Raw genomic sequence first — 18,835 nt, 5'->3', positions numbered from 1 at the left:
GTGCAAATGAGGTGAGGTCACACCGTTTTAAAAACACAGGCAATTGCGGCTTCGCGACTTAAGACCCAATGGGAACTGCATGTGTCAACACAGATGGGGAGAGGGCAAAGGTGATGAAAAATTGCTTCACCCCAGTGCTCTTAAAACAGCAACAGGCGTAATCCGAAGAAAGGTGAGAATAGCTGCCACTGACAAGAGCTACCTTCCAACCAAGAAAGACAATTAACTAGTCAGGAAGAGTGAATTTCAACCTGGCCCCAAATATAATGGGGAACGTCATTATAGAAGAATACTTTGAAACATGTTAACTTTTTCCTGGGACAATTTGCTAAATGTTTCCCAAAAAATACAAAATTTTCCACATTTTAAAAGATGGCAAACATTGCCTATTTGTGTGCTCTCAAAGTGCCGCCATGCGATGCTCGGGAACATCAGTGAGGTTGGAAGGGCAGGAAGGATCATTTCACCAAGCAGAGGTTATCTAAATCACTAAGAATAACATGCATTCCTTTTGAGCCCCTCGCTCCTCTCCAAACCTGCCCCGGGACGGGACCCTGCAGCCAACCGTGCATGCATGACCACACTTCTGAACATAGTTTGCAGATGGAGCCTGAAGAAGCTTATTTTTGGGGGTGTTATTTGAGCAGAATGTGTAATTTGCAACGTTACACATGTAGCCTTAGATGTCACAAGCTACAGTAGGTTTCAAGATTTGGCGGCCCCTCTGTAGTAACTTTGAGGGACACCTAGGGGTCCCGGACCCCCCGTTGAAGACCCCTGCTGTGAGCGACAGTAGCATGCTACGTTCCTACTATGCAAGCTTCTGAACTGCCGTTCAGGGGACAAATGATGTTGTTTTAATTGAATTGCCTTAGGTCAACACAGACCCTTTTCTCAACAAACCTGAACAAAAGGAAAAAGCCTGTCCTTTCACTTGTAAACAAACAAACTCGCTCCCCATTCAGTGTTTGACTTTCATCGCGGAGGGTGAGGCACTGGAGTGGAAACGTCAGGAGAAAAAGAAACAGTAGCTGCTGTGTAAACTGCCCGAATACAGTCAAAAAGCCCCCCCGACAGACAGTGAGAGGACCCCTTGAAAGACACGTGCTTGTTTACATCTGCCCTTTTCCTGCTCGCACACCTTGTCTGGAAGATAGCTAACGAGAGGTGAGGTCACAGGTCCTTCAAACAACCACGTTTTAGACAGTGGTGGAAAGTAACTAAGTACTGTACCTTTACTAAAGCCACGCAAGTGTAAAACATGGCTTACTGTAAGTGGCTAAAACTTATACTTGAACATATTTTTGAGTTACTTATACTTTACTTGAATATTTCCATTTTTCGATAGCCTACTTTACACTTCCACTCCACTACATCTCAGAGACAAATATTGTCATTTCTACTAAATTATTTCAAAATGTTAGTTACTTTGTAGATTTCGATTATTATTACAACACATGCGTTTATGCGAGTACTTATATTCTGATGCCAATTCTTCTTTTACTCAAACAAAATTCTTATTACAGGACTTTTACTTGTAACAGAGACATTGTGCATACATTGAGGTATTTCTACTTTTACTCATGTAAAACAGTACTTTTTTCCCACCACTGCTTGCTTACATACATGTGCCCCTTTCCAGCTCACACACCTTGTCTGGGAGCTAGCTAACAAGACGTGAGGTCACGGGGTCGTCCAAACAACCAGGTTATTTTTTTCTTTTTTAAATGACAACAGGCGAGACTTCAGCTGTCCCAAATCCCAGACTTTAATGAGTTTACAGAGTCTGGGGGGGTCAGTCAGAGGGGGTCCCAAAGTGGGTTTAAGCCAGTGTTTCCCAAACTGGGGTCTGGGGGAGGGATGGCAAAAGATCACAGGGGGGTGTGTGAGGACTTGTCTGTTTGGAGGTGGTTTGATTGATTGGATAGTTTATTAGACATAAATGTAAACAGCACAAGGTACAGTCAGACATTTGGGTCCTGGTACATTTGTGTTATCCTTTGGTACAACGTATAAAATCATAACTTGTATTTGGGTCATTATATTGTCAAAATCAGTGAAATATAGTCTGCATCATTCAAGATCTTTCAAAAAGTTTCAAAAACAGCTCAAATAGATGATCTACAAGCTTGCAATGAGCAAATGTTTGCTATTTGTAGTGTGAGAAGTATATAGGGCTTAAGTGGTTTACCATACATGTTTGAAAAATACAAGAGACCGTGCGCGTGCGTGCATGCATGCAGGAGTGGGGGGTCTCAGCTTGTGTCAGATGTAAGTAGGGAGTACTCCAAGGAAGAAGGAAAAAAAGTTTGGAACCACTGATTTAGGCGGATGGGGGGGGGGAGGGTGATGGTGTTGAAGGTAAGCTAATGAATTGGACCCCAGGGATAAGGAAAGATCTCCCTGGAAGACTTCAGTGGCCCAGACGTGCTTGGCTCTGCGCTACCTCCTGTTTCTGGGTAAAGAAGATTAAAGCGAGAGAGCAGCATGTTAACATAACTGTGGCGGTAGGGTCCGTTCCCCCCCGCCCCCCCCCTCGAGGCCCGGACTGACTGTCACTCACTGGGAGAACAACAGAGACAGGCCTGCGACCAGCTGGTATTAATTAACCCATTAAGGCCTGAGGTTCCGATTCTACAAATGTCTTCTAAATCAGTTCTAAAACAGTTTTCTGGAAAAATGTATGTTGTTATATCAGTGGTTGTCAAGGACCTCCAAAATTATATGTATTTGGCCGCCGACCCCCATCTGAAAATATTTTGTTCCAGGGACCCCCCAGAGGCAAAGATTTGATTTACAAATGTTTGCTTTAATTGCATATTACTGTATTGTCTCTTTTTTTATTCTGTCATGTCTATTTTTAATGTATGTTTTGTTCTTTGCTTTAAAGAAATATATATATATTCAAAGATTTGCAAAAATGTTCACGATTTTTCAAAAATAGCAGATCTTCAAGTACATGAGCTTGTATATCTGCTAATTTTGAATAGCCAAAGTATAAAATAATGGTTTAAGTGGTTACACAGATGCATTCTCCGTTTTAATGGGTTAAGCGCAATTAAGAGTTTTGTTTTCAAACTTGTATTAGCCCCAGCGTCCCAAATCCCAATTCTACGGCAAGTATTTCTACGCCACATTTCTCTTTTGGTCTGAAAACACTTTGAAGCCCATCTAGACCAGCGATCCTCAACATGTGGGCCCACTGGGGGACCACGAGGGCGTTGAAACTGGGCCCCCAAATAATTGGCAAAACCCTTGATTTTTATGATCATCGAACACTTTCAAGATTTTCAAGTGGGCCCTGCTCCAGAAAAGGTTGATAACCAATGCTCTAGACCCTAAACCTACAACTTCATCACACACCAAAAAAAGGGGAAAGAAATCTATATTTCTTGGCATGTTGGTACCAGATGGATGAGCTTTGACACACACAGGACGGTGGAACAAGTATGAAAATGCTTTCGATAATCACAGGAAAAGTACTGCAAAGTCACTGTGGCCATGCACTGTTTCATAGCAGTAAATCCTAAACATTTGGGACTCAAAAGCCAAGCCATTGCTTGCAGAATGTGCTTTCCTCCTTCGCTGATCAGTGCCACTGCCAATACTATGCTGCACATAAAACCAGTGGTGGAAGAAGCAATCCGATTGTATACTTACATAAAAGTAGCAATACCACAAGAAACATACTATATTAAAAAAGTACGGCCCTGGCCTCCCTAGGTTGGCAGAGGGAAGGTAGTGCCCAGGATTACATAGACAATTGGCACTGGGTGTAAAAAATGGGGTTACAAAATTGTGGGATAAAAGTGTAAGTAAAAAAAAAGAAAGAAAAAAAAAGTACCAAAGTAAAAGTACTGAAATGTTTTCGAAAATAGCTGATCTACAACCTCACAATGTACCTTATGGGCTTGCAGTTTGGCTCTTTTTGATTGGCCAAAGCATAAAAACTGGCTTTATTGGTTATAATCGAAGAACATTTTACATTTTCCTCTGAAATTTGTGGAGTAGAAGTATAAAGTATTGAAAAATGGAGACACTCAAATAAAGAACCTCTAGTAGAGTACTTGATTAAATATACTTTGTTACTTTCCACCACTGCATATTCCTGCGACATTCCTTTTAAGATGTGTTTCCACTGTAACCCCCCCTAAACACATGGCACTGATGTGTACACACACATTACTCTCATAAAAGGACCACAATGGAAATAAGCTCTCAAAGTGTTTTTGTGTTTTATCCTTTTGACAGATATGTAGAAATATATCGTCATGTACTGTAAATGCAGTTTTGTCAATAAAACATCAATCAATCAATCAGTCAGTCAGTAGATGGGCTATTTTCTCCGCACGTTCGCCTTTTGTCACCATTCTTTTTGCGTTTTATGACATGCCCAGAATAGGGACGCTAGGGTTCAAAGTGGTTAATGATTAATTACCATATGTGACTGTTCCCAAATTAGATTCATATAAAAGGTTAGAGTACTTGAGTACTGATGGTGCAAGAGGTGTCTTTAAGCACTTGAGACATGGTGGGAATGCTCTAAAATATGTATTTGGGACAATACATTAATATATAATATCTACAGGTTGGCAGACCTGCTAATCTAACTCTCTGTCTGTCTGTCTGTCTCTCTCCCCACACACTCCCTATGCACACAATAATGTACTGAATGGAGTTACACTACTTTAACTCGCATCGTTGTAAAGCCATCCTTTTCAGTGACATTCCTTTTATATTGTCACTCCTCCACCATAGTGGAGGAGTGTAACCACAGGTAACCAAATGTCCAAACATTCTGTGACAGGCTCTCATACAATTAACTGCACTGGTTCTCAAAGTGGGGTCCGGAGACCCCCAGGGGTCCTTGAGGGTATTCCAGAGGAACGTGTGAGAGAAGGCCCTATTTCATTTTGTCGCGTTGTCAGCTCCTAGATCGGCTATTTTCAAACTCTTTCTTGTCCTGGCACAAGATGATATGTCCTTATTTGCGGTATTTGCATAATATACAGTGAAATGTGACATCTGCATTTAACCCATCCTAAGAATCAGGAGGCAGCGCCTCTGGGAGCAGTTAGGAGTTGAAGTGTCTTGCTCAGGGACACTTCCATATAGATCGGGGTGCAAACCGGGGACCTACTGTTTCCCAGGCGGCCTCTCTACCCACTCAGCTACAGCCACCCCGATATCTTTTCAAATGGGGGTCAGAGACTAAATACTTATCAACTCGGGGGGGGGGGGTCCTTGTCTTAAAGAATGTTTGAGAACCACTGATTTACCAATACCGGCGGTGCAGAAAGGTTTGCTGCTGTGATGGGAGATAGTGATGGGTTCTGCCCACCCAGGACACTTGTTTTTATAACCCTCTGTGTCGCCTACTTTACGACTGCATTCTTTGATCCTCTCTGTGACATTGTTTCACAAATACAGGGATCGGGGACACGTTTTTATGGGTCGTCGTGAGTAAATAGCCCCCTTGTTTCTTTATTTTTCTTTTTACAATAACATTAAAAAGGTTTTCTAAGATTTTCCATAAACATAAAAAGTCCAACAAAATTACAACAATTCAGAATTCTTTTACAATTTTCTAACGGAGAGAATGGCTGATCTACAAGCTCACAGTGTATCGATGTGACATGCTGTGAGCTTGTAGATCGGCTGCATTTTCTCAATTTGTAAATGGTTCATTCATAATGTTTTGGTGGGTCCTGGGGACACACTATATTTCTCTTTTGGGTCTCAAGATGAAAAGGTTTGTGAACCCCTGGTCTGTGACAACACTGGCATCTCAGGCGGGTGGCCGTGATTGGACAGGGATGCCATCAATCAATCAATCAGTGCCAGGATTTCCTAGTTTCTTTTCGAAACATCTTTAACTTTGACTGAGTTAACAGCCAATAACTACCCCATGTTTATGGAGCTGTCTGTCACGGGCAGATGGCTGCAATTCTTTGCATTCTACTGACATTATACTACACTTACTCTAGGTTTTTTACTGATGCCACTTTTTGAACCCCGCTATCTCCAGTGATCTATGCACCTGCTGCTGAGTTTGTTTTTCTAAAGGCATCCATCCTGTTTGATGTCAGCCCTCTATTGGTTAACGCTCACAAGCCAGTTTAAGCAAAGATGCTTCCTCTAAACCTTTTTTTTTATTTCAAGGAACCACAGTTTGATATGCATTAGACCAGTGGTTCCCAAACCATTTCAGGAACCATTTTGGGGTCACACAGACCCATTTTTATGGGTCGCGAGTTAATGTCACTTTTTTCTTTGTTTCCTACATTTAGTTTGTTTTATTATTATATTTAAAAAAAAAAAACACACACAATTTTAGATCTGCTATTTCCACTAGTTTGGGTCCCAGGGAGACATAAAATGTCTCTTTCCTGTGTTGAGCTAAAATGTTTGGGAACCAGTACCTTAGGCCACGGATTTGATAGAACTTATATCTCCAAGACTCCAATATACTGTACAATCCTCAGTGTTCATTGGCTCGGTAGCAGGTCTGAACCGGAAACACACACATGCGTTTCCTGATCAAATCTGCTGCTGAGCCAATCAAACGAAGCTGTGGGAAAATGGCACAGGAAACGAGTAGGCCTATGCCACCTTCTCAAAACTGGAACTACAGTCAGTTATGCCTATTGTGTTCATATACTGTAAACTCTGTCTATATGCAGTGGTTTCTAACCCCTAGACTCCCAGTGGTGGGCAGGCACTTTTCATTTACCCCTGCACCCCCAGAGCACCCACATCTTTGAGAAATGTTAACCTGCCACAGCTGTTCGCTGCTATTCATTAAGCTCCATCCCTCTGGATTGAGGGGGGGGGGGGGCTAAGGTGTAAATCAGATGTAGATCCAAGGCTAGATTTCCCCCTGACCCAAACATTAAAAAACATGCATCCGATTTTTAACTCAGTTTTGGCACCGCTCCAGTCCAGTTGAGCCAGATGTATTTATAAAATACCTTTAGACCAGTCAGTGACGCGAACAGCCTTTTTGCATGTAGTTGGGGGAAGCCTCGCCCCGGAGGCGCGCCGACTCAGCAGACCTCCAGGCGCGAGTGCCCGCGACGACCGGCCGATGATCTGCTAGTCGACTAAGCGCCGTCCGAGTTATGTACCGATAGGCACAGAATCGTAAATGATGTTGTGGGGACTGCGTTTGCCCCAACTGCCACTCAGTGCACTAACATAGTTCGCGTCGCCAGGCTCTCTCCCCACCCGCCACCCCGCCCTCTTGCCTTCAACTACATGCAAAAAGGCTGTTCGCGTCAGTGACTTGCGTCTCAAACATTTTGATGTCAGGGACCCCCAAATTGATGCGTATTAAACCGCAGACCCCACATTTGAAAGTATTTGGTGCGAGGCCCCCAATAAGAGAATATATTTTTTCAGGCCAAGGACCCCTAAGATGAGAGGGAGATGAAGCAGGGACCCCCACTATATATTTTATAAATTGTGTTGCAGATTAAACGTTGTCATAGATTTCATAGATAGCTTCATAGACTTGTTTGACACCACTGTCATCAGTGTTGATGGATTCATGTTCATGTGTATTTTCAGACAGTAAACCACTTAAACCGTCAATACTTAGTAAACTTCACCTTTCACTCTGTACTTGGTTTACATTTTTTTCCCTCTACACCAAACCTCTTTGCCAAAAATAGCTGCAAGGCGTTGTAAGCTTGTAGATCGGCTATTTTTGGCTAAAGTTCTCCACAGAATAGGGATGCTAGGGTTCAAGTGGACCGGACCCCCTGTTGAAGACCCCTGGTCTATACTGTAGATGGGTAGAGAAATTAACCACTTTAAACCTGCCGTCCCTAGTATGTTGTGTATGTAATAAAGACAAATTATGAAAAATTATCTTAAGGTCCACAAGCTCACAACGCATGATCGCATCACAGTGTTGTGAGCTTGCAGATTGCACATTTCCTGTACCTGTTCCTTATTTTGCTGGTAATCCCCTGGAACCCCCCAACCCAGAACCACTGCCTTAGAAATAAATCTTGTCTGATTCAGTAGACGTTTGCACAAAAAGGAAAAAATTCAAATGTTTATAAACAGGAGAAAGTAATCAATCTGAAAGTGCCATGGCTGTCTGGGACAAGGGCAGACCACATGGATCTTTTTACACAGCCAAAGGAGAAGAATGAGCTGGCTGAGCTGAGCCAAGGATGGACTTAGAGATGAGATGAGATGCTTCTCTGTTGAAAGGCTCATCTAATCGTCCAGGTGCTGAGTGATGGGTATGAAGGACTCACCACCCCCCACGCTCACTCACACACACGCACGTTCCCCATGGCTGGCTGACATGTCCTCTGTGGTTTGAACATGAAGGTTGTCTCTTTAGAAAACAGTCATTACTGACCTCACTGCTTACTGACTGACTGACTGACCAACCTACTGACCAACCTACTGACCAACCTACTGACTGATGTCTTATGAGTGAGTGAGTGAGTGAGTGAGTGAGTGAGTGAGTGAGTGAGTGAGTGAATGATTGAGTGAGTGAGTGGTAGCCTTAGATCAAGACAATAGTAGATGTATTTTATCGACATTTTTTAATCTACTAGAGTCTCGACCACCCAGTTTGCCCTAGAATGTCAGTATTATGTCACCAGTAAAGCCCATATTTCTGTAAACATGTACAAATGCAAAAACATATAAGGTGCTTACCCGCTTGCCCCAAATGTTAACTAGGTGTCCGGGGTATTTGTGCAATGTATTAGACCATATCTTTCAATAAAGAAGTGTTTTAATCCCGTCTGTGACCGATTCTGTCGGATATTCCCATGGGCGGTAGTGACGGGGCGCATCCGGTGAAAGCCGGAATTACACTCAATGTAAACAGGAAGTAAACGAGGGGGGGGGGGGGGGAATGCTGTTCGGCCACAAACGGGATTAAAACACTTCTTTATTGAAAAATATGGACTAAAACATTGCACAAAGACTCCGGACACATAGTCAACATCTGGGGCAAGCGGGTGAGCACCTTATATTTTGCATTTTTACATGTTTGGAGAAGTACAGGCTTTACTGGTGACATTTCAGGGCAAACTGGGGGGGTGGTCGCTAAGACTCTCGTAGATACGAAAGTAAAAGTCAGACTCGATAAAATACATCTACGATAGTCTTGATCTAAGGCTAGGTGAGTGTCTGTCTGTCTGAGACTGACAGACTGATAGCAACTGTGGCTGGCTATACGAACAGACTGAACTAACTAAACTAAACGGGCTCGGCTGACTGATTTATGGACCGATTTGACACACACGCGCACACACACAGGCAGTGTGACAGAGACTGACACATGAATACATTACATAGATGAATTAGACTACTCACCATATTGTGTGAACGCTCCTCCTAACATCATCACAGCACAGAGCAGCAGTGAGACTCCTCTCACACAGCGTGGAATCAAGGTGTATAAAAATAAAGGCTCCATTGTTGCTGCTGCACCTCCACACTGTCCTCTCAATGGTCAAATACAATTTAAAAAATGTAAATTGTAAAATAAATGTAAAATAATGAGAGCGTTTCAGCTGCAGTCCTCCTGTCCCGTCGAAAAGAAGAAATCCATTGGAAATAAAGTGATAAACTCTCGTTTACTTGTCCCGTTAAAAAAGGTTAATGTCGCCAGAAAGTGATGATATGCGACAACTTGTTTAGGTTCGTTGAAGGACGAAAACCTGTCTTTTTTAGATGGGATGGGGAAATGTTTTAATTAAGTTCACGCTCGGTCGTTTTAATAAGGGCTCCATGATGAAGTATGTGTAAAGTCTCCGTTAAACTCGGTTGAAGAAGCGACTGAAAAGTTAAAAAGAACCAGAACAAGCTCCTGTAACGCGTTAATGTGGCGCTGGAGACTGTGTGGAAGTTGTGTGTGTGTGGTGCTCAGACAGAGAGAGAGGGAGAGAGGGTAGAGCGAGTGGGACAGAGAGAGAGAGAGAGAGAGGAGAGAGAGAGAAACGAGAGAGAAAGAGAGAGAGGGAGAGAGCGAGAGAGGTGTGTGTGTGTGTGTGTGTGTGTGTGTGTGTGTGTGTGTGTGTGTGTGTGTGTGTGTGTGTGTGTGTGTGTGTGCGTGTGTGTGCGCACGCACGCACGCACGCACTCACACACACACACACACACACACACACACACACACACACACACACACACACACACACACACACAATGTTGTTGTCCTCACAAGTATAGTAATACAAGTTAGACATGTATCTGAAATGATGCAGTGAATAGAAACACACATGCACATGCACATGCACATGCACATGCACATGCACATGCACATGCACATGCACATGCACATGCACATGCACATGCACATGCACATGCACATGCACATGCACATGCACACACTGTGTGTGTGTGTGTGTGTGTGTGTGTGTGTGTGTGTGTGTGTGTATGTATGTGTGTGTGTGTGTGTGTGTGTGTGTGTGTGTGTGCGTGCGTGCGTGCGTGTGTGCGTGCGTGTGTGTGTGTGTGTCTGTCACATGCACATGCACATGCACATGCACATGCACATGCACATGCACATGCACATGCACATGCACATGCACATGCACACACTGTGTGTGTGTGTGTGTGTGTGTGTGCGTGTGTGTGTGTGTGTGTGTTTTTGTGGGTGTGTGTGTGTGTGTGTGTGTGTGTGTGTTATGGCCTCAGGGGAGCACTTAGCCCCCCAAAACTGTTCTTCTCCCCCCAATAACAGTGTGGTCAGAAATGCCTGCAGTACAAATGAAGAAAACATTGTTCACTGAAAAACACCCACATGATGATGAGTGACGTGATGTTGTTTTGCCTTTGTCACGTTTTATTGGATTATAAATCCATGTTTACATTATGACATTTGGAAAGTCCAACCTCCATGAATGTGACTCCTCAACACGTTTCTTTATTGTTATTATCTGGAGAGAACCCCATTTTCTGCTTAAAACCAAAGACATGGCCATCGGTCGCACTGTCCCGTTCCAAAAAATAAATAAAATATAGGCCTACTCATCATCAGGCAAGAATATCCATTATGTTAAAAAACGAATTGTTTAACATAATTGATTTGATTAAATTAACACGTATCATGTTTCTACAATAGATCACACACAGTCATGTTCGATTCACAACCGATTCCTCACAAAACACACTTAAAACTGGAAAATATGCTTCAATTTCTCGTCTCCTTTTTTCATTTTCTTTTTTCTACTTTTTAATCACCAAGTCGGGGGGTTTCAAACGTTCCCCAAATGTACTTTCATTGTAGCCAAGTCTCCTGATTTCAAATGATTCTGTCATGTGTTTTGTTTAGACAAGATGTTGTGGTTTAAAGGAAATTGCCTAAATGTCAAAACTGCACATACAAGACATAGATTCATATTATATTGAAACATTTTGTTATAATAGTCACTCAATACATTCTTTGTATTGTAATAATTTCAAGTGAATTGGATTATAATTAACTTAAACAAGTCATTTGCCATGGGAACCCCCTCAAGGACCCCGGGGGTCCCCGGGCCCCACTTTGAAAACCACTGTCCCACTGTCGAGTCAAATTCCTAGTATGTGCAACGTTAACTCAGTTAAAACAATAGTAAGCTGTTGATTTGTTTATTTTCTGCCCCTTTTCTAAGATGCCTCCACCTCCTATTCTGTGACCTACCCTTACTGTAGTGAGGGTAGGTCACATAATCTGATGGGTAACCAAATGTGGTGTGGTGTCCGTGAACTAAACTACTCACTTCGGAGAAATTAGGTTGTTTCAGAGGATTACATTACAATGTTTTTTAAAAGCATGCATTTTTGAATACATACGTTTTTTTGTTTTTTTTAATGGTTGTCCACCACTGATTAAGAGCTAACTGTTGCTGAGCTAACCACTTGCATGGTAAAAACCCTTAATTTAACCCGGAAGAGTGTGCAAATGTGAACACTTCAGAGTTGAATAAACTCTGAGGATTTGACTGTGTAGTAAGTTGGTCCAGCATGGTTTGCTTCTCATGTGACTGACAGGTGATTAAGAGAGAGAGAGAGAGAGAGAGAGAGAGAGCATCGCCACGGGAGGCCAAATGAAATCCCTCCAGAGATGAAACGCACACGCAGGGACTCCTTCCTGTGGTCTAGAGTAAATATCAGGTGCCAGAGGATTTGAACACAAACAACGCACATACCTTTCCACTAAATAAAAGGCCTGTGAGCGCGTGTACAGGTGTTCTATGGCCTCGCTGCCTTTTCATCCATGCAGCCTCCAGTGGTTGGGGAGGCTGTGGGAAAGTTGTAGGCCTGTAGTTTAGTGACGCATGTATTGTCTCTCTCTCTCTTTCTCATGAGGAGTTTTAGAGTCATAGAAACCTTTAGTTGTTGTAGCCAGTGGTAGGAAGTAGCCAATATGTATTTAAGTAGCCTGCTGATTTCTTTTTTTTTTTGTTCTTCCAGAGGCAAATACTGTCCTTTTGACTCATTATTTGACAGCTTTAGATAGTTACTTGGCAGATTTAGATTTTTAATACTACCAAGTACCAACCCAATCATGATGTATTATTATAGGTTAATCTACCCAGGAGCACATACAGTTAAATCCGTCCACCTTTACCATCTGCAACGTTAAAGTAATGAACACATTAATGCTGCATTTCTAGATAATCCAATAATATGATTGTGAAATCGGCCATTCTGCATAATGAGCACTCTTATGTTTGGTACAGTCATTTTTATGACAATATTTTTTAATGCAGGACTTTTCTACAGCAGTGTGAGTAGTTCCTCCACCATTGTCTATCACAAAGCACACATGCTTTGAATCCTTCTGATATTTCAGTGCAGTGCAGAATAGTGAAGGTCCAAACATAACTGCATGGTTCATTAAGTAGGCTATTTTCATCTGAATGTGTTTAAATTAAGGTTTGATAAAAACATTGTGGTCTGTTATGGTTTCACATTGATACAGTTTAACATATATCTGATATCTGACCAGTACAACCAAAGTTGGTCACTGGGAGCTGACCAGTACAACCACTGTCTTCTACTGTTGTACTGGGAACTGACCAGTACAACCACCCCCAGTCTTCTACTGTTGGTCATTGCGAGCTGACCAGTACAGCCACAGTCTTCTACTGTTAGCCACTGGGAGCTGACTAGTTAGTACAACCACAGTCTTCTACTGTTGTACTGAGAGCTGACCAGTACAACCACAGTCTTCTACTGTTGTACTGGGAGCTGACCAGTACAACCACAGACTTCTACTGTTGTACTGGGAGCTGACCAGTACAACCACAGTCTTCTACTGTTGTACTGGGAGCTGACCAGTACAACCACAGACTTCTACTGTTGTACTGGGAGCTGACCAGTACAACCACAGACTTCTACTGTTGTACTGGGAGCTGACCAGTACAACCACAGACTTCTACTGTTGTACTGGGAGCTGACCAGTACAACCACATACTTCTACGGTTGTACTGGGAGCTGACCAGTATAACCACAGTCGGGTAGTGTTGTACTGGGAACTGACCAGTACAACCACAGTCTTCTACTGTTGGTCACTGGGAGCTGACCAGTACAACCACAGTCTTTTACTGTTTAATACTGGCCAGTACAACCAAAGTTGCTCACTGGAAGCTGGCCAGTACAGCCACAGTCTTCTACTGTTGTACTGGGAGCTCACCAGTACAACCACAGTCTTCTACTGTTTAATACTACCAGTCACATGAGTAATTGAGGGTTAGGCCTCAATTGCTCAAGGGTCACTTATTGATGGTGGTAGGGGAGAAGAGACTATGAGCTACCCAGTGCGGGCACATGTTTTATATGTAACAGAAGTGTCACCTTCCCTGTTCACTTCCATTCTATGGGAGCAAAGGGGAGGAGGTAAAGTCCAAAGCGTCTGAAGCTTGGAGTTCAACATTGGTGAACTCTGACCGGGCGCCAACCAATAGGAAGCTCCGTGATTGACCCTACTTGGCAGCCATATCGCTTGTACTGTACTTTTCTTTCAGTGAGCCAACCACTGCAACGTAAGCCAAACGAACTACACACCAGAAAATCGTCACTCCTGCCGGCACTGCCCACAAATTGCCGCGTCTGAATTGGTTACGACATGTATGAACTGCATGTGTGACCGGGCCCTGAGTCTATGGATTTGACCCAGAAATCTTACATTCATTCATTTCTCCTCAAGCAGGCATTCCTCTTTATATAGGAACACACACACACACACACACACACACACACACACACACACACACACACACACACACACACACACACACACACACACACACACACACACACACACACACACACACACACACACACACACACACACACACACACGCGCGCGCGCACACGAGCACGCACCCAGGGTTCACGAAAATGACCTGTCAGTTTAAAAAGCTACCGTCTCATCACAGCTCAGACTGACGGTGGCTTCTAGTTAAGGAGCCAGTCTTTACGGGAGAGAAAACATTATCTGCGGATGCCTCTTTGATGTCTGTGCCCTCAGAACGTCAAGCGGGGGGGTTGAACCTCTCCCCCTCCCCCCCAAAGAGCACTTCCAGATGTCAACACATCCTCCTTTTACTGTGAGAAAGACATGGATGAAGGGGAGGGGAGGGAGGGGGGAGGCATGTCAGCATGCATGCACAACAATGCCCGCAAACATCTTGCGACCACATTGTCTCTGCACTCTCGCAGTGCTCCGCCGCACGGCCCGAAAATAGCCGATTCGCAAGCTCACAACGTACCAGTGGTGGACGAAGTGCTAAGATTCTTTTACTCAAGTAAAAGTACCAATACCACGTATACCACGTACCAGTACGATAGTTGCCTCTGAGATGTAGTGGAGTAGAAGTGTAAAATATTGAAAAGTGGAAATACTCAGAGGTACCTCATAATTATACTCAAGTACCTGAGTGAATGTACTTTGTTACTTTCCCAACAGTGACAACACTGCGACGTGCTGTGAGCTTGCAGATTGGTCATTTTTGGTGTGAGACACCACTGTATGAAAAAGTATACTCCATGCTTTAATAGAGAGATTAGGAAAAAAATGAGAAAGAGGGGATATTACATTGTTTTCAAAACATCCAGTAGTTTGGGAACGCTACAATGTTATGTGTAGCTACAGTATTCTGGTGGGGAGGGGTGGGGATTACCGAACGGGCCTGCTGGGCCTCAGCCCCCGGGGGCCGGCAAGAGCTCAGGGGGGCCCCCTATAAGCCGGAGCCTTTGCGGGAATTGTCGTGGTTATTACATTTACATTTCTTGTCAAATGCCTGAGTCATTTATGTCAATAACACAGCCCCAAAAGTCCTACTGGAACGTTGTCACAGGAAACAAACCATCATGACACCATTTAAGTGAGTGTTTAAGTGTGTCTCAAGCCTGAGTTATGCTTCGTCATGCGACTGTGCCACAAGCACACAACACGTCGCATGCGTGACGTGTTGTGTGCTTGTAGATCTGATCTTTTCGGCGCGTGACACCTTCGTGTGACGGAGCATAAATTGACACATTGGTTCAAATGCTTTTGCAGTTAATTGTGTTTATACATGCGCTACCGATCCTGTTGATGTACAGTAAAGGTACATTTAGTTATTATGTTATGTAGGCTGTAAGTCAGTGTGTGTGTGTTGGGGGGGGGGGGGGGCACGTCTTACAAGCCCATGCCCAGGGGCCCATTGTTTCCCAAACACTGGGTCGGGATCCATGTTTGGGTCGCGGACCAATTTTTATTGGTCGCAGGTGAATACCCCCTTTTTTGTGGGGTTTTTAAATTATTATTCCAAACGATTCCCCTAAATTCTTTTCTTTTTTTTCAAGATAATTCCATTAAGAAAAGGTCGGCTATTTTCACTCGTTTGGGTCCCAGGGAGACATCACTTTTGGGTCTGGAGCTATATAGTTTGGGAACCACTGGTCTAGGGGTGTGTGCTATCTTTGCTACTTTTGACAATTTCTTTGACATTGTTTTGAAAAGGTATGTGTATATTCATCTGGTGTTTTCATCAGGATGGGGGACAATTGTTTTAGCGCTTAGCACACATAGTCCTGCACCTTTCAGACAGAACATGATAAACATCTATGTACTGTAAGCACTCAAAACAAGTGTGTGCTGTTGGTGACATGTTTTGAAAAGTGACTAAAGTTTGTGCGTCGTCCCCTGGCTCGGCAGGATGTGGCATAAATGACTCATTTTGTTTTAAAGAGTTACAACATTCTGGTTTAACCAGAATGTTGTAACCAGAATGTTGTAACTCTTTAAAACTAGCAAAAATAGCAACAATAGCACAATGTCACTACTCATCGTGAGCTTGTAGATCTGATATTTTCCCTGTTTTTTTCTTCTTTGCAATTCTTGTTCTAAATTATATTCTAAAGAATGTCTCCTATAATGAGATGGCCAAGATAGGGATGCCAGGTTGAAAGTAGTTAAAGCTACCGTCTGTTCATTGATGCTAGTGACTGACCTATATGATGACCATGCAGACAGACCTTGGTCATTTGCTCTCATGTTCTTTCTTACTTCGGCTTGTTCTTCTTGACCACAATGTTAAAATGTAATTTAGATAACATGTTATTTAAACAGATGCTCGGTTCATTGTTTACCTGGTATCCGGTTCAATGTATAGATTATTATTTTGATAGTATATTGTTTAGACTGATGCTAGGTTCCTGGCTTACTTGTGATCCTCGTTTATTGAGACACTACACTGTCTCTCTGCATTTTATATTATACGTTTACCTTGCTTATTGTAAGTCGCTCAGGATAAGTCTGATAAACAACACAATTGTAAATTGTAATATTGAAGAGACTGTTTATAGGGTTCATCAGGCTACGTCGGCTTATATTACAATTTAGGATTTATTTTACTATCGCAGTAAATGGCATGAATTTTAGTCAACAAATGGCAGGGCAAAGGATCAAGTGAAAAGAGTGCAAAGAAAACAATTAAATGGTACAAAGTAGGATACCAGATAAACCAATCAAACCTTACATCTGTCTAAACAACCTGCTATCTAAATCAGTGCTTTCAAAAGTGGGGTCCGGGGACCCCCAGGGGTCCATGAGGTTCCAGGGGCTCCCCAGCTAAATGATTGCAAGTTAGGAACAAAAAGGACCCTTAGGGTATATTATAATAGTAATAGTAAGATAGTATATTATATATTAAAACATAAGATATTTAAAAATGTGTAAATTTGTCTCTTGAAATAGCAGATCTACAAGCTCACAATGTGTCATGTGGTGTGTTGTATACAAAAAAAATTATAGATGCATTATGTCTGTGGACTTAAAATCATGGTTTTATTTGATGACCTTCCTGCCCTGGCATTTGTCTTGTGTGCCCTAAAAATATGACATCACCATGATGTCACATCATGATGTAATATTTGATCAAATGATGAAATGTCAGGCCTGAGTACTCATCTACTGTCAGACCTGCTCTGTAGAGTCGGTCAGAATAACATGTTGCCCTGTCCTGCCCCCTAGTGGATGAAATGGTTGAACCCCCATAGACATTCTCTGACTGCACATACTGTAACTTCTATACATAATACTGGCAATAGATTGTACATAATGTTGATGTACTGTTTATTCTCTGCACATAATATACCTTTTATAAGCACATATTGCCTGGTGATAGATTGTACTAGTACGTGTGCCTACATTTATAGGCTATTCATTTGTATGTAGGCCTACAGTACATCTAACTATTATACACACCTATACATATTGATCAATGTTAATTTTGTCAACAAACTATTTTATTTCACTGACAAAAACTAAATAAACACTTAATAACTAAACTATGATGACTAAATATATGACTAAATATATTTACAATTTTGTCAATAAATAAAAACTAGACTAAAATGTTAGTGAGGAACCAGTGGAGAAGAGATCCAGTACAACTAAGACAAGTCATTTTATGCTTGGTTGCGTGTGGGTGCAATGCTCCGAAAATAGTGTCGTGTTGTGAGCTTGTAGATCGGGTATTTTCACCTCTAGGCCTGCCAAAATACATTCTAGTCGAATCAGCTGTAGATTTAGTCAACTAAAATCTTATTAAATCATGAAAGTCAACTGAAAGTAGACTAAAAGTGAAACATTTCAGATGACTAAAATATGACAAACTTAATGTTATTCAAAACACAATAACTAGAACTACATAAAAATGTGCAGTGATGTTAACTATTACATGTAGTAATTAGTTGATAATATCTTTGAAGCGACTGTTAATACATTATAAATTAATGACATAACAATAAAATAAATATGTGATCAGGAACAAATTGGAAAGCCAATACAATTTACGAGCACAATAAAACAAAGGAAAAGTGAAAAGACAAAGAGTCAGTTCTCCACTGTGAGCTTCAATATTCTCTTTATTAAAACAGATTGTTTGAGCACATTACTCCAAACAGAATCATGTTTGACAAAATGACTTGAATTTACAAACAGACACATTCAATTTAGAAAATGACACTGGTTTACAATAGTGAAAATGGCGATCAGCAATCCATTTTTGTTCTTCTTTTTTTTAATTGTGTTGTCTATTTCCTTCACATTCAAGGTTGTGAACCTAAGACCCCAAAACATCAAATACGTGACAATCATTTCTATCTATCATTATATATACTGTATGACCCATAAAATACTGAGGAGCCACGCCACAAATGTGTGTGTTTGCGTGCGCACGCGTGCGCGTGTGTGCGTGCTCGTGCATGCACGTGTGTGTGTACATGTGTGTGGTGTGTGCGAGCGTACGTGCGTGCATAGATGCATGTATGTGTATTACTACTGTTGTGAAGGAAAAATGTCTAGTAGGCCTATAATGAG

The 18,835-nt window shown here is 42.2% G+C and overlaps 1 protein-coding gene across 1 annotated transcript in view; it reads right to left on the bottom strand.

Moving 5' to 3' along the window:
* The window catches only part of LOC308080987 (von Willebrand factor D and EGF domain-containing protein-like), a gene marked incomplete at both ends in the record, with an annotated part of 406,904 nt that overhangs the window by 114,743 nt on the left and 273,326 nt on the right, over positions 1-18,835 (bottom strand).

The sequence above is a fragment of the Gymnoscopelus braueri genome (assembly GCF_963280865.1).
Source record: "Gymnoscopelus braueri genome assembly, contig: SUPER_24_unloc_2, whole genome shotgun sequence".
NCBI lineage: Eukaryota > Metazoa > Chordata > Actinopteri > Myctophiformes > Myctophidae > Gymnoscopelus > Gymnoscopelus braueri.
The sequence above is the reverse complement of the archived record's forward strand: the minus strand, read 5'-3'. Positions and strand labels throughout refer to the sequence as shown.